General features: G+C 37.3%; 1 pseudogene; it reads left to right on the forward strand.

The window, feature by feature from the left end:
- Positions 1-14649: 14649 nt before the first annotated feature.
- LOC114618081 overlaps positions 14650-16839 on the forward strand; it is a 6485-nt pseudogene continuing 4295 nt past the window's right edge.

A 16839-nucleotide genomic window follows, 5' to 3' on the forward strand; every position in this document is an offset into this window, starting at 1 on the left:
TCAAGGAAACAGAAACTAAACAGTGACACAGTGAAACTAACAAAAGTTATGAACCAAATTTAACAAATAGGATTTAACAAATACCTATAGAAAATTTCATCCTAAAACAAAAGAATACACCTTCTTCTAAGTATCTCATGGTACCTTTTCCAAAGTAGACCATATAATTGGTCACAAAACAGGCCTCCATAGATCTAAGAAGATAGAAATAATCCCATGCATACTATAAGATCACCATGGACTGAGGCTTGTCTTCAATAACAACAAAAGCAATGGAAAGCCCACATACACATGGAAACTGAGCAACGTTCTACTCAATGATAACTTGGTCAAGAAAGAACAAAAGAAAGAAATTAAAGACTTTTTAGAATTTAATGAAAATAAAAGTACATCATGTTAATGAAAGACCCCCCAAGGGAGACCCTGAAGGGACAAGGACCCCAAAATACTCCAAAGACCATCTTGCTGCAAGCACACACGAGGCAGGTTTATTTCGGAGTTCTGGGCCGATACGTGTCTCGTGCAGGAGGTAGGGGAATCGACCCAGAGGCCCAAAAGCTTAGGGTTAATATAGGCAAAGGCCGGGAGGGAAGCGGGAGGTTGTGGCACAGTCACACAGAATTGGTTGTTTTGAATATCTGCAATTTGTGTAAGAAGATCCCGGGAAGAGGTTTGACTAATCTCACGGGAACAGTCTCTGGTTCCTGTGGCCTTGGGACCCAGTGCAGATGCTTATCTGAGTCAACAGACCATTTGGCTGATTTTAATTCAAAAGCCTTTGGGACCTTTGGTGGGAGTTTTTTCAGAGGAGGCTAAGTCAAACATCATGGGAACAGATGGGTGTTTCATTATTGTTCTCGTTCTCAAGGAATTTATCCTTGAGCATCTTCCCTAGCTCTTACAGCTGGCCAATTCCAGGAACACTCAATTGACCTTTGTTTCTCTAGCTCTGCATCTTTTATGATGGCCTTGGGCTAACGAGTTTGCTGACCTGTATTTTTAACTATTTATATTTGTGAATTAAGGCTTTCTGCTATATTAACTTAAAATTCCTTCTTCACTAAAACTTATGGGACACAACAAAAGCAGTGAAGATGAAAACTCATAGCTCTAAGTGACTACAAAAAGAAACTGGTGAGAGAATACACTAGCAGCTTGACAGCACACCTGAAAGTTCTAGAACAAAAAGAAGCAAGTACACTCAAGAGGAGTAGAAGTCAGGAAATAATCAAACTCAGGGCTGAAATCAACCAAGTAGAAACAAAAAGAACTACATGAAGAATGAACAAAACCAGGAGCTGGTTCTTTGAGAAAATCATAAGATAGATAAACTCTTAGCCAGACTAACCAGAGAGCACAGAGACAGTATCCAAATTAATAAACTCAGAACTGAAAAGGGAGACATAACAACAGAAACAGAGGAAATTTAAAAAAATCATCAGATCCTACTACAAAAGACTATACTCCACAAAACTGAAAAATCTGGATGAAATGGACAATTTTCTAGACAGATACCAGGTACCAAAGTTAAATCAGGAGCAGATAAACCATCTAAACAGTCCCATAACCCCTAAAGAAATAGTCTCCTCAGCAAAAAAAGCTCAGGACCAGATGGTTTTAGTGCAGAATTCTATCAGACCTTCAAAGAAGACCTAATACCAATTATCCTCAAATTATTACACAAAATAGAAGCAGAAGGAACACTACACAATTTGTTCTATGAAGCCACAATTATGCTCATAACTAAACCAACAAGAAAAAAAAAAACTTCAGACCAATCTCCCTTATGAATATCGATGTAAAAATACTCAAAAAAAATTTATGCAAACTTAATCCAAGAACATATCAAAACAATCATCCATCATGATCAGGTAGACTTTATCCCAGGAATGCAGGGTTGGTTCAATATGCAGATATCCATCAATGTAATCCACTATATAAATAAACTCAAAGAAAAAATCCACATGTTCATTTCACTAGATGCTGAGAAAGCATTTGCCAAATTTCAATACCCTTGCATGATAAAAGCCCTGGAAAGATCAGGAAATCAAGGCCCTAAACAGTAAAAGCAATATACAGCAAGCCAGTAGCCAACATCAAACTAAATGGAGAGAAACTTGAAGCCATCCCATTAAAATCAGAGACTGGACAAGGCTGCCCACTCTCTCCCTACCTATTCAATGTACTACTCAAAGTCCTAGCCACAGCAATTAGACAGCAAAAGGAAGTCAAAGGGATACAAATTGGAAAGGAAAAAGTCAAAATAATACTGTTTGCAGATGATATGATAGTATACTTAAGTGACCCCAAAACTTCCACCAAAGAACTCCTAAACAAGATAAAAAAAAAACTTCAGCAAAGGCTAGATATAAAACTTATTCAAACAAATCAGTAGCCTTCCTCTACTCAAAGGATAAACAAGCTGAGAAAGAGATTAGGGAAGTCACATCTTTCACAATAGTCACAAATAATATAAAATACCTTGGTGTAAATCTAACAAAGCAAGTGAAAGATCTGTATAACAAGAACTTCAAGTCTCTGAATAAAGAAATTAAAGAAGATCTCAGAAGATGGAAAGATCTCCCATGCTCATGGATTGGCAGGGTTAATATAGTAAAAATGGCTATCTTGCCAAAAGCAATCTACAGATGCAATGGAACCCCCATGACATTTCCAACTCAATTCTTCATTGGAGATAGAAAGAGCAATTTGCAAATTCATTTGGAATAAAAAAAAAACCAGGAGAGTGAAAGCTATTCTCATCAATAAAAGAACTTTTTGGGGAATCACCACCCCTGATCTCAAGCTTTACTACAGAGCAATAGTGATAAAAAAAAAAAAACCTGCATGGTATTGGTACAGAGACAGGTAGGAAGATCCATGAAATACAATTGAAGACCCAGAAATGAACTCACACAACTATGGTCACTTTATCTTTGACAAAGGAGCTAAAACCATCCAGTGGAAAAAAGAGAGCATTTTCAAAATTGGTGCTGGTTCAAGTGGAGGTCATCATGTAGAAGAATGCAATTTGAACTATTTTTATCTCCTTGTACAAAGCTCAAGTCCTAGTGGATCAAGGATTTCCACATAAAGCCGGATACACAGAAACTAATAGAAGAGAAAGTAGGGAAGAGTCTCGAATGTATGGACATGGGAAAAGTTCTGAACAGGCTTATGCTCTAAGATCAAGAATTGACAAATGGGACCTCATAAAATTGCAAAACTTCTGTAAGGCAAAGGACACTGTCAATAAGACAAAACAGCAACTAATTGATTGGGAAAAGATCTTTACCAACCTTACATCTGATAGAGGGTTAATATCCAATATATAAAAAGAACTCAAGAAATTAGACTCCTGACAATCAAATAACCCTACTAAAAATAGAGTACAGTGCTAAACAAAGAATTCCCAACTGAGGATACTCATACTCATATAAGCATCTAAAGAAATGTTCAGCATCCTTAGTCATCAGGGAAATGCAAATCAAAACAACCCTGAGATTCCACCTCACACCAATCAGAATGGCTAAAATCAAAAACTCAGGTGATACAAGACAATGCTGGTGAGGATGTGGAAAAGAGGAACATTCCTCTATTGTTGGTGGGATTGTAAGCTGGTACAACCACTCTGGAAATCAGTCTGGTGGTTCCTCAGAAAATTTGACATAGTATTACTTGAGGACTCAGTTATACCACTCCTCAGCATATGCCCACAGGATGCTCCAACATATAACAAGGACACATGCTCGACTATGTTCATAGCAGCCTTATTTATAATAGCTAGAAGCTGTAAAGAACCCAGATGTCCTTCAACAGAGGAATGGATACAGAAAATGTGGTACATTTATACAATGGAGTACTACTCAGCTATTAAAAACAATGAATTCATGACATTCTTAGGGAAATGGATAAAACTAGAAAATATCATCTTGAGTGAGGTAACCCAATCACAAAAGAACACACATGGTATGCACTCACTGATAATTGGATATTAGCCCAAAAGCTCAAAATATTCAAGATACAACTCACAGATCACATGAAGCTCATGTAGAAGGAAGACCAAAGTATGGCTGCTTTGGTCCTTCTTAGAAGTAGTAACAAAATACTCATGGGAGCAAATATGGGGACAAAGTATGGAGCAGATTTGGAAGGAGGGACCATACAGAGACTGCCCCACCTTGGGATCCATCCCATGTGCAGCCACCAAAGTCAGACACAATTGTGGATGCCAGGAAGTGCAGGCTGACAGGAGCCTGATATAGCTGTCTCCTGAGAGGGTCTGCCAGAATCAGACATATACAGAGGCGGATGCTTGCATCTAACCATTGAATTGATCACAGGGTTCCCAATGGAGGAGTTAGAGAGAAGACTGAAGGGGCTGAAGGGGTTTGAGGTCCCATGGAGAGAGAGACAATAAGAACTAACCAGAGCTCCCAGAGTCTAAACCAACAGCCTGGGAACACACATGGAGGTACCCATGGCTCCAGCTGTATGTGTATTGGAGGATGGCCTTGTCAGACATCCGTGGGAGAGGAGGTCCTTGGTCCTGTGAAGGCTGGATGCCCCAGTGTGGGGGAATTCGAGGGCAGGGACGTGGGAGTGGGTGGGTGGGTAGGGGTATACCTCCATAGAAGCAGGAGGAGAGGAGATGGGATAAGCGGTTTCTTGAAGGGCAAAATGAGGAAAGGGACAATATTTGACGTATAAATAAATAAAATATCCAATAAAAAATGAAAAATAAATAAAGAGCCGATCAGTTCAGTATCCTCAAGTTGTGTCTTGTGCAAATATTAAAAGCCCCCAAGCATGCAACATCTGTAAATCAAGACCAAAAGTGAAAGACAGAATGATGGCAATTGCATCATATGGCTCAGCTGGATTATGAAGCTGCTGTGCTGGCTGTATGACTTTTATTGTTCCCATTAGATATGGATGTACCAAGTTATAACCCTCACTATCAATATGATGCTTTATTATCAATAGAAAGAGTCATCCAACATTACCAGATATGGAGTGTATTGACTTTGTACTTGTCTTCCATTTATTTATTTTAGAGGTAAGATGTTTCACAGTCAGGTGCCTTATATAGCTGTAGCATGGACATTAGAATCAGGTACTCCTGATTTTCAGTGTGATGATTTCATCAGGTCGAATTAGATTGTCTCACTGTTGTCAGAACTGTTTCCAGGACACTAGACTTACTATTCTCCTGTAGAAAATTCAGATGAGAGGCTCAGAGGAGGCTTGGCTATTAAAGGCTATGACCACAATCAAAGAAATGAAATGAGGCAAAAAGACAAATTAGGCTGGGGAGACAGAGAAAAGCCATGTAAAAGAAAATAAAATGTTTTGAGGATTGTTATGATTTGAATGATAAATGTGCTTCGAGACAGGCCTTCGAGGTTGTTCCGCAGTCTTCAGAGGCTGCTGGGAAGTAACTGACTCAAGGCAACTCACACTTCTGCAGTGAATTAGTTCATGATTGAGATCATAAAGAAAAATTTAACAGTTTTACAAGGAATTAAGTAGCTAACTCCAACTGACCCCAACTGACTAAGATAACAAAGAGTATTGCAAACATCATTGTTTTTCAAGCAATATCTATACATCGGGTTCAACACTATCCATAAAAGTTCTCTACAACATTCTCAGTGGAGACATTTTATAAGTTTGCTTTCAATGTCTATTTTTGTACTTTCAGCAAATTATTATTAGAATACACATGCATTGCTCAGGTCAGGGGCACTGAAGAGAACATAATTTAAGATTATAGCTCTGCATTAGTTTAGGGTGTAAACATTGATTAAAGGGGAAACACAAGGCAAGTAACTGATTGTTATATTGTTCCTTTAAAAGCAGGTTAAACAAGCAGGCAGAGTGCACAGTAGGATAGCAGGCTTAAGTGACCTCAAAGTATATTGTTAACTGGCTGTGAGATCCAGCAAAAGTTCCGGTCTTTCAGACTCTAAGAATTATTTTCATAATATTGCATTGTCAGAGTTTCAAATTAAGGTATTTATTTTCTAAGCAAAGAAAAATGTCCAAAGACTCAGCTTGAAAGTTAGAAGTGACAGGAAATATTTTAAGACAAAATTTAAAGAAATAAAATGTAAAGTACTGAAATCAGACTGATGCCGTGGGCCAGAAGGTAAAAGTGTTTTTCCCCCAAGCATGGTCACCTGCATTCGATCCCTAGAACACACAAAGGAGAAGGAGAAAAAGACTCCCTCAAGTTGTCTTCTGACCACCATAAGCTCACAGTGGGATGTCCACCACCCCACATAGACACAAAATATATAAACAAAAATAAAAAGTTAAATGTTTGAATCTCATCCTGAGTTTATTGTTTTTGAAAGTAAAATCAATCAGTTTCAAAAGTCTGTTGGAACTCTAAAAAACTATTGTTAAACCTGCTAACTCATAAATTTCCATAAAATGTTTGGCTTATATGTCTTGATGCCTAGCTTTCAAATTGATTCTAGGAACTGAGGAGATAGCTCAGTGGGGTAAATGTTTGCTATGGGAACACTAGGAGCTGAATTCAGATTCCAAGCACTCATAACATCTAAACCTGGTGTTACAAGTAAGCAGTCCAAGCACTGTGTAAGACACAGGTAGGTAGGTTCTAAGGACTTGCTGTGAGTCTTAAATAAGGTCTTAAATACAACCCCACCCAAATACTTACCTCAGATCCTTGGTTTCATGATTTATAAGAAGCACAGTTAATGGAATTACAGATTTCTGACTATATTGCTTCACTTTGCCAGCTCTTTCAACACACTAATATCTTTTACTATTAAACCAGTTAATGAAAATTCTGTAACAGAAGGCAGAATATCTCTATATTTTGAAGTTATAATTTTATTCTTTATGTAACTCTTGGAGGTTTGCAATAAGGGATAGGAAGGGCAAATGTTATGTACCCTGACATTGGTGATAATGATGTCTGTCTGTCCCCAGACATGGCTTACTGCTATGCAGCTTTAGCTGAATGTGCAGATCAAAGTTAGGTGAGGAAGCTCAGATGACTCAGCCCTGGTCCTTCTAGATTCTAAGGCCATGGATTGTCTACAACCTGTTAAAACATGGTCACTGGCTATCAGTTTGATTGCAGTTTGCTTAATAGGTTTGAGGGTATCTTCTATACTCTCTTATACACTTGACTCTTCTGACAAGTCACTGAGAAATCTGTAGGTTCTTAGGATATCCTCCCATTCCAACATTTCTAAAGCAAAGTCATCTAAGGTACATAGAATTAATAATTTGAACTAATAATTTAAATATTACAGAAAGTGAGCCATAGCTATTTTATGGGTGACTTTAATTTTCTGCCTTTTTTGTCTGCTTGTTTGTTCTTTGGTTTGTTTCTTTGAGGCAGAGCACTGCTGTGTATCTCAGACTGGTCTCTAACTCCTTCTGCCTCTGCTTCCTGAGTGCTGGGACTTCAGAACGTATAGCCCTGTCCTAGTCTGTTTTCTATTGCTGTAATCAACATCATGGCCAAAAGCAATTTGGAGAGAAAAGGGTCTGCTTGGCTTACACTGCCCTTCATTGTTCATCATTAGGGAAGTTGAGGTAGAAACTGGAGCGTCAGCCACAAAAGAGTGCTGCCTACTGAATTGCTTCCTAAGGCTTGCTCAGCCTGCATTCTATAAAACTGAGGCCCAGGGGTGGCACTACCCGCAATGGGGTAGACCCTCCTACATCAATCGCTAATCAAAAAAGAGCCCCACAAGTTTGCCCATAGGATAATCTTTTAGAGACATTTTTTCAATTGAGTTTCCCAGTTTGCAAGTGACTTCTGCTTGTGTCAGGGTGAAAATAAGTTACTAAGCACAGCCCTAAATGCTTAATTTACTCACAGTTTTTAAACAGATTTGAAACTGCAAGACTTTTCTCTTTTATGGACAGGCTTGGAACTAATTTTATATCTAATTTTAAATTTTAAAACATTTTACCTATCTCTGTACAAGACAGTCTATAAAGACTTCTGTTTTAGAGGAGATTAATTTAAAAAGTATACTTAGAAAGCGTGAGCAGTTGCTCAATTTGTCTCTAGAAAATTTTAAATTTCTGTTCCAGATACAGTGCTCTGAAATGATGTGAGTATTGTATTTTAACTGGGGTGTAATAATTGTACATATGTTGTCAGTGTGATAAGTCAATCCTTATGGCGTGTAAAGACTAAATCAAGGTCATCAGCATTTTGGTATCTTTTTTGTAAGAAGCTCTGCATATTCTTTCTTTCAGCTCTTTGTGAAATATGTAACAGATTCTGCAGAATTACACACACCCAGCTGTGCCAGAGAATATTCGAAGCAGTTCCTGCTATCCACAACTGCAATACCCACAATTCACCCGGGTCAGTTCTACCCTCTATACTCTGGCCTCCAGTGATCACTACTCTGCTTCAGAATGGTTTCAGTTTCTCTCCAGGGATTTCTGATTTTTAATTAATTCATTCAATTTGAGGAATTTGTATTTTGCTATAAAATGATCTATCTTCAAATTATACGACTGTATTACCAAAATATTGACTATTAAAATAGAAATTATTTCAATTGTCTCCGAATGACTTGTCAAATTACTCATTGTGGTATTTGTGTCCAATTATTCATTATATTACCATTTTCCTCATTGCTATCATTTTGTGTGTTGGGAAATCTTTTTCTTATGAGCATTTCTCAGAATTAAGTTCTGTTCTCTTTTTCAGTTAATTGCCCTCAGATTTATAAATACTTATACTTTTCAATGATTTGTTAATTCATGCTAATTTCCCTTCTCTTACTTTCATTAAATTTTGCCCTTATAATTCCAGAAGTATTGCTAAGGGATTAGCTTTACTACTTTTAAAATACTATTGGAGATTAAAGCTAGAAATTGAATTTCTTTACTTTGATTAGCCACATTATGTACATGTACATGATTTTTTTTTGCTTTTACTTTTCTGTTTTTTATTTGTCCTCAAATTCTAGCATATTTCAAAAATAATTTCATCTTGAATGAATTAAACTTTGCATAATTGGAAATAAACTCCAGGAACATTGTTCATATTGTGTTGTAGAAATGCATATTCATTATTAAAACTATTGGATTGAATAGTTTAAAATTTCTCATAAAGTCAGAATCTGTCTGAAAGATGCAATGTTATGAACTTATATGCTTACATTAATGTGCCTGCTGTTTGAACAGATCATTGAAATCGCACGCAGGCTTTGAAGTCCAGCCAGTCACTGTTACAGCCTGGCAGGACTGTGCTTCAGCTAAGAAAACTCCCCTGCATTTATTCTACATTTTGGAGTCTTTGGACCATTATTGAATAAACATATAAACGTAATAGCTAGAGTAATGGAGGGGAAATGTATTGTATGCAGAAAGCAAATGTTTCATGACAGTCGCAATGCTTTAAAAAACTATTGAAAAAATTATGTAGTATAATTTTGATCTTTTTTGCCCCTCCCCCAATTCTTCCAAATTAGTCACAGTACTTTTAACTTTTAAAAACTATGCACATGTGTATGGCACAATCCCTTAATAAATAATTCATTATTCCTAATTTCTCCACAGTCCAAGAGTTTATATATGTTCCCTAAAATATAAATCTTACGTGTTTGTTTTATCAATGCAAACTAAACTCTCCTTTTGGGGAAAGTAGTCTTTAATTCTTTTTATGTTGATGGTAATTTTGATGCCCTGAGCTCTCCCTGTGATTACCTCATCCTTTCTTTTCCAAACATTTATGCTTTTGTGTGTTATGTGCGCCATTTTGTGTGACATGGACATGCTGCTGAGATGAAGACATGGTCTTCTATCACAGAATTTTTATCTAGCTATGATTACTTCTGCTTGGCTATAGTTTTGTGAATATATATTTCTCTTTTACTTTTCCTGTTCTCCATATGGAATATCTCTACCTTCCACAAGTATTTTGAGTCTTTTAATTTTTTTCTAGGTTACCTTTATCTCTAAGGAAGTTCATATACATAATATCTATGAATAAAACAATGACAGTTAGAAAACAATATTCATTGAGATGCTATCTGTAATGGGAGACAATCATTCAGATCCTGTCTGTAATGTGAGATGGTTGTTAAGATGCTGTCTGTAATGGGTGACAGGAAAAAATTTTAAACCAAAATTAGCCTAAACAACAAAGAACAGACACTTCTCACCAGCATCATTGCTTTGGATGGGAATCCCAGAATGTTTTCTGACAGTATCAGAATGCACATTTCTCTGCTGCAGGTAGTCACTATTTTAAAGTACTGAGTTCCCGAACTTAAAGCTTCCGAAACTTTAAGGTTGTAATTCCTCCCTGAAGTGGAAACTTAAGGGTTCTTTGGAGTGTCAGTTGTGTTGGATGGTGTTTTGCTGGGAAAACACATGAAGGAATGTTTTTCTGAAGGAGGCACAGGTGAAAGACAAAGGCAGACTCATGAAGGAACGTTTCACTGCAACCGACACAGAAGAATGCTCTGCTGAAGCAAACATGTGAAAGAACACATGATGAAGGATTCTTTGCTAACAACACAAATGTATTGGTCCTCCTTACATTGCACAGTTGAGACGCATTTGTAGGGACTCCACAGACTCCGGTTGATTGGACGCATATGCTGAGGCAAGACCCATGCTCATGTGGTGCAAGGCACATGGAAGCGGTTGATGTTTGGAGGGTATAAATAGGACATGATTGAGTGACAGAAACAGAGCTTGGCTTGCTGGTACAGCTAGCTGTGCAATACTTGTGGGTCTGGAGTCTTAGCTGATCTTCACTTCCCTGAGAGAGGCACAGCTGAGAATTTCTCTGGGTGTTCTTGTTGGTCCTTCCTGCTGACTTGAACCAAGGGTGATCTCTGACTGTCTCTGCTAGGTAGTTCTACTGCTGCCGATTCATGTTTACTATCCTGACCCTATCAAACTGGACTGCTGGTGTATCCATGAGGTGTTTGCGAATGAACTGAGCTGCCATTGCCTGCTAACCTATGAACAGAACTGCTGATTTCCAGACAACACAGATGGGAGTTGCTCCAAAGAACCTGTCTAAATAGGCCCATTTCCCTGTATCCTTTCTTTTCTACTACCTCTGGTGAGAGGTGGCCTACAAGGGAGGTCAAAGCATTTAAGAACCATCAACAAAAATAAGATTTAAAAAATTAAAGTAATATTTCTCTTCCTCTCTCCTTTCCTTCCTTCCTTCTTTTTTTTAAAAACCACAATACTATGTTTTAGTCCATGTAATGAATGTTTGTTCTCACTTTATACAATTCTAGCCATGTCATAAAATGATATAATTCTCTATGTATCCCCAACCTTTTTGGATGGAAAATTTTTTAGAAATCAAGATATTGGTATTGAGGCCTATTTCAATAGTAAGGTAAACTCATAACTACAATCTGTGTCCATTAAAGTAAAATAGAATAGAAAAGATCAATTACTAGATACTGATTTATTGATTTATTTAATGATTTACTTAAAACAGTGCTGTGCTATTTATTGCTAAGTTTGAGTTCACCTTGCTACCTGGAACGGAAGGACCTGAAGAAGTAGCTAAAGCACAATAGGTTGTTCCCTTAGCAATATGTACACAAAATTCCAATTCCCCTCCCTGTGGACTATGTAACAGATGCTAAAAAGTCCCAGGTTACTTGCCACAAGTGCTTCTGGGAAACCCAGCATGTTTTTTTGCTTGTCCTACCCTGTGGTTTTATGGTCTATAGACAGGATAGAAGTTTTTCAGGAGCTATTCTAGTCCACCAGTACATATCTCTTCTCTCTCTCCCTCCCCCCCTCTCTTGCTCTCTCTTGCTCTCTGTCTTTCTCTCTCTCTCTCTCAATTTTTATTCTTTACATTATATCCTGACTGTAGTTTCCCCTACCTCCACTCCTCCATGTTCCCTGCATCCTCTTCTCTAGATCTACTCCTTCTCTATTGCCAACCCCCCAAAAAGCAGATCTCCCAGGAATATCAACCAAACATTACAAATTATAGTAACTGAATGAGGCAGCCCAGCAGGAGGAAAAGAATCCCAAGTACAGGCAAAAGAGTCAGGGATACTGCCAACTCCTTACCTTAGGGGTCCACAGAACACCAAGCTATGCAACCACAGCATACATGAAGAGGACCTAAGATCCATACAGGTTCTGTGTCTGTGGCTTCTATCTCTATAAGCCACTTTAGTTGATTCTGTGGATTGTCTCAGCAGTGTTTGAGTGATTTCAAAAGAGATTCCTGTAACACCATTACCAAGTAAACCATTCCATATGCTTTCTGTTGTTGGGTTGTCATCTTCTATTCTAGCAGATAAAAAATGATTTGCTCAGTCATTAAATTCTAACCTACATGTATAGTAGTGTTATGATTATTCATATACATCCTTGTGAGAACTAACTACCCATCAAAGAGCAGTGCTTATGTTACTTGATTTTGAACCTTCTAAACTCTAGTCATTTACAAAGTGATTTACTTAAGAATATTTCTCCCAGAGGCAGGAAGATATCGAAGTTCAAAGCCAGCCTGGTCTACAGAGTGAGTTCCAGGACAGCCAGGGCTACACAAAGAAATTCTGTTTCAAAAAACCAAGACACACAAAGATTTAAAACAAAAAAAAAATTCTTCCCCTTCTCCATTAACTTAGATTGTTTCATTTACCTGTAGTATAACTAGATGGCATTGCCATGACTTACATTCCATCTCAGTATGCCTTGTTACTCTAAGTGATTCATTCATTTGTTTGTTTGTTTACTTTCTTACTTATGTACATACTTATTGGTTTTTTATGACAGGGTCCTTCTGAGTAGCTTTAACTGTCCTGAAATTCACTCTGTAGACCAGGTTGACATTGAACTCAAACACTATTTCTGTTCAAAGTTCCGTAGCTTCTTATAAATATACATTACAGCATCACATGGTTTAGCTTTGCTCTCCTAAAATTATACTGTCTTTCAGCTCTTCCAACCTTCTTGTCCTTCCCATGTAGTGACCACTGGCAATTTTACTATCACTAGAATATTACCTTATACAAAATATATAATTTTCATAATATAACATATAGACATACATTTAGACTTTCTCATTTATAAGTACAGATTTAAGAATCTCTTATGTCTTTTGCTTCTAAGAAGACTATTTTCTTTTAATTGGTGAATAATAGTCCTTTGTTTATATCTATTAAGATTAAGGATAGTGATAACTTTACTTCTTTCAATTTTTGATAATTCGAGATAAAGCTCTGGAAACATTCCTGTGAAGACCATGGACCTCTGCTTTAAAATTCTTTTCATAAACATTTAAAAGTATGAATAAAGTATGCAGTTATGTTAAACATTATGAGAAACTGCCACATTGTCTGCCAAAGCAATCATCATTTTGTGTCTGCACTATCAATAAATGAACATTCTTGCCAGAGTTCAAATCAACCTTCAAGAGTGGAGTTTTCTCTAAAGTATACAGTGGCACCTAATTTGTTTTCCTTATTGAATAATTACATTTTTATATCTTTTATTACAAAACTTGCAAATAAAAACTAGCACACACCAAAATAACCAGAATAAAGTCTACACATTGGATTGATTTTTGAGATCATTATATGATTATATAGCTTCTTCCTTTCCTCCCTTCAAACCTCTCCTTGTTCTCTTCCAAATTCATATCCAATGTTCTCATTAAGTGTTGTCACATGCATATATTTGTATGAATATGTATATATATTTCTAAATATAACTTCTAAATCTAAACTCCTCAGTCTTTATAAAGTTACTCCTTTGTATGTTTTCTAATCTGACCACTTGATATTGGATAACTAATTGGTATACTGTTCCCTGGGAAATATTATTCAGTCTCAGCATTATCTGCAATTTTTCATGTAGGATTGAGATGTTATGGTTTGTCTCCATCTCCTTTGGCATGTTTGTCGGTGGTGTTGTTTTTTAATTCCTATATATACAGTCATGTTTATAAGACTCTGGCATAGCTTCTGACATTACTAGGAGAGACAGTATCAGGGAGAAACTTCCTGATCCTAACTCTTACAGGCTTTCTGCCCATCTTCTATATTAAAAGGCCCCTGAAACTTTATTTTGTAGATCATCTACTGGGACCGGGCTCCACAACTCAGCATTTTTGCTGGTTGCTGTTGCTGCTGCTGCTGTTGTTGTTTTGTATTAGGCTCCATTTGTCACAAAGAGAAGTTTACTTGATGGAAGGTAAGGGCAATAACACTTATCTGTGGATGTAAGGACAAATATTTATAATCTAACTATGGATTACGTTGGTTTTAGTAAATAGTCATAGGTTCTCTTCCAAGATCCATGACATTAGATCATGTAATTTCACTATTGAATGCATTTTATGCATTTGTTTACCATCAAGAAATACAAGCAAAATTCTATGAGTAAAATAAAGGAAAACATTTTAGCGTACAAACTCAATATATAACAATAGGGACCTTTTAAAATACACCGCAAACAAACTTGAAAAAGAAATTAGGAAAAAATTTCCATTTATATGAGCAGAAAAATTGTACCTAGGAGTAAACCTAACAAAAGAAGGGATTGACTCTACACCAAAACCTTTAGGTATTGCAAAAAGAATATTGAAGAAGATACTATGTGATAAAATGACCATGCTCTTGGATTGGCAGAATTAACATGGAAATGGTTGTATTACCAACGGTAACCTACCTATTAAATGGAATCACCACCAAGTCAACATTTGACTGAGCCTAGCTTTAAGGGCTGTTCACAGAGCAGGAAAAATTTTCAAAAATGTGTAGGGAAACACAAAAGATCACAAACATCCAAATCAGTTTCAAGCAGAAAAGAACACTACTGAACATATGACAAAACCTAACTTCAAATTATACAGCAGAGCCCTCGTGACAAATACAGCATAGTGTTGCCATATTTGAAGACTTCTATCCCAGTAAACTAGAGGAGGGGAACCATAAACAAATCCACACTTAGATTTAACAGAATGTACAAAGCATATACACTCTAAACTAGTGGTTTTCAACCTTCCTTATGATGCTACCTTTTAATAACAGTTCCTCATGTTGTGGTGACCCCCAATCATAGAATTATTTCCAATGCCACTTCATAGCTATAATTTTTCTAATGTTATGCATCATAATGTAAGTATCTGATATGTAGGATATCTGATATGCAACACTTGTGGAAGACTTGCTGAATCACAAATGAGTCATGACCCACAGGTTGAGAACCACTACTCTAAAAGAAGGTGAAAGATCTCATCAAAGTATACTTGTATGCTAACTAAGAACTGAGTTCTGTAGCATGTCTCTCTTCTGTGTTTGAGGCAGGGGGCAGGTACTATTTTCTCTAGATGGCTGTCTTATTCTCAAGTTCTTTGATCATACTTTATATGCTCATATTCTTGTACTTAGCCTTCCTTTTTAAAAAAAAAATCAGTGTTTGCTTTTTACTCACCCTGCTCTCTTTCTCCCTAAATTGCCTGTTGTTCACAGAGCACAACTGTGTTGCCTAATCACTAGGGCAGTGGAAGTGGCTGTAGGCTGAAAGGAAGAGGAAGGGTGATAGCAATGGTGTTAATGGGGTCTCCACTAATGATAAAAGTTCACTGTTGGTGCCACTCTGGGAAGCAGTTCACTGATGAGACACTGGAGGCTGATATGGAGTGGCACCTGTGACCCTAGTGGACTACACCTGCAGCAGGAGCAGCAGCACAAGTACTTGTCTCCGTTCACTACTCTTTGCTAATGTGAAGAGCAAATGTTGGGGGGTTGGGGAGAGCTTCTTAGTGCAATGATACATCAGCCTTTATTGATTTCCTTCTCTTCCATATTCATCTGCTTGCTCAGATGCGACTTCTAACCTGCCATCTTACCTGACAGCAGAACACTATTTTTTTTCTTTTCTTTATAAAACATGAGTACTTTGTTATATTTTCAAATCAAGTCAAAAGTAACTCAGCTATAGCCTAAAGCCTCTGTCAGTATCTTCAGACAAATAAGTCAATGAACCCCTTTATAGCTTCTCTTCTTGGTCTGCTTTCTGTTACCGGCAAGAAAATTATTCAGATGTATTTTTCATTGTTACTTCCAATTACTATGAATTCTTTCTCGAAATATTCAATATTCTCAGACTAGATTTCCAGTTGTTATTCTCTCATTTTTATGAGCTTTAACTTTTATTTCTTCCTGTCATTTCTCCTGAATTATAGCCCAGTTTATTAAAACTGCCCTCTATATTCTAATTCAATATTTCTGAATTTTATCTCCTGATGAGATTTTGAGGTCAGGCAGTGTATCTGTCTGGGTTTCTGTTTGTGTGTATCTTCTTAGTTCATCAGACTTCTATAATGGATCCATTTTCCCAGTATTCAAAATCTTGCTGTATTCATAAAAATATTTTCCCCTCCAATTCTTTAATGTGGATCTAATAACTACAACAGTCAAGTTTTATAAAATAATATAAATTATGCTTATCCCCATCTAGCTTCAAATGAATGAGACTCAAACTATAATTTATTTATTAGGCTCTGTGCAATTACTAGGGGATTACACCTTTAATAGGATTCCCTAACACTATACTGGCTACTTCCCCAACTCTGTACTCATCAAATACTTGCTGTTCAAATCTTCCTAGGTCATTTCTGTTCCAGCAGTCTGGTGTCCTAGAGAGGCATTTCTCTTGGGCACATACTGCTGGTCCATCATGACTGTAGAGACCTCCTGTTCTTTCTGGCTTATCCTCCTCCACATTCCTTCTCCCTCTCCCTCTCCCCCTCCCTCCCCTCCCTCCCCTCCCCTTCCCCTTCTCCCTTCTCCCTTCTCCCTTCTCCCTTCTCCCTTCTCCCTT

The sequence above is a fragment of the Grammomys surdaster genome, unplaced genomic scaffold, assembly GCF_004785775.1.
Source record: "Grammomys surdaster isolate TR1022 unplaced genomic scaffold, NIH_TR_1.0 140, whole genome shotgun sequence".
Lineage (NCBI taxonomy): Eukaryota > Metazoa > Chordata > Mammalia > Rodentia > Muridae > Grammomys > Grammomys surdaster.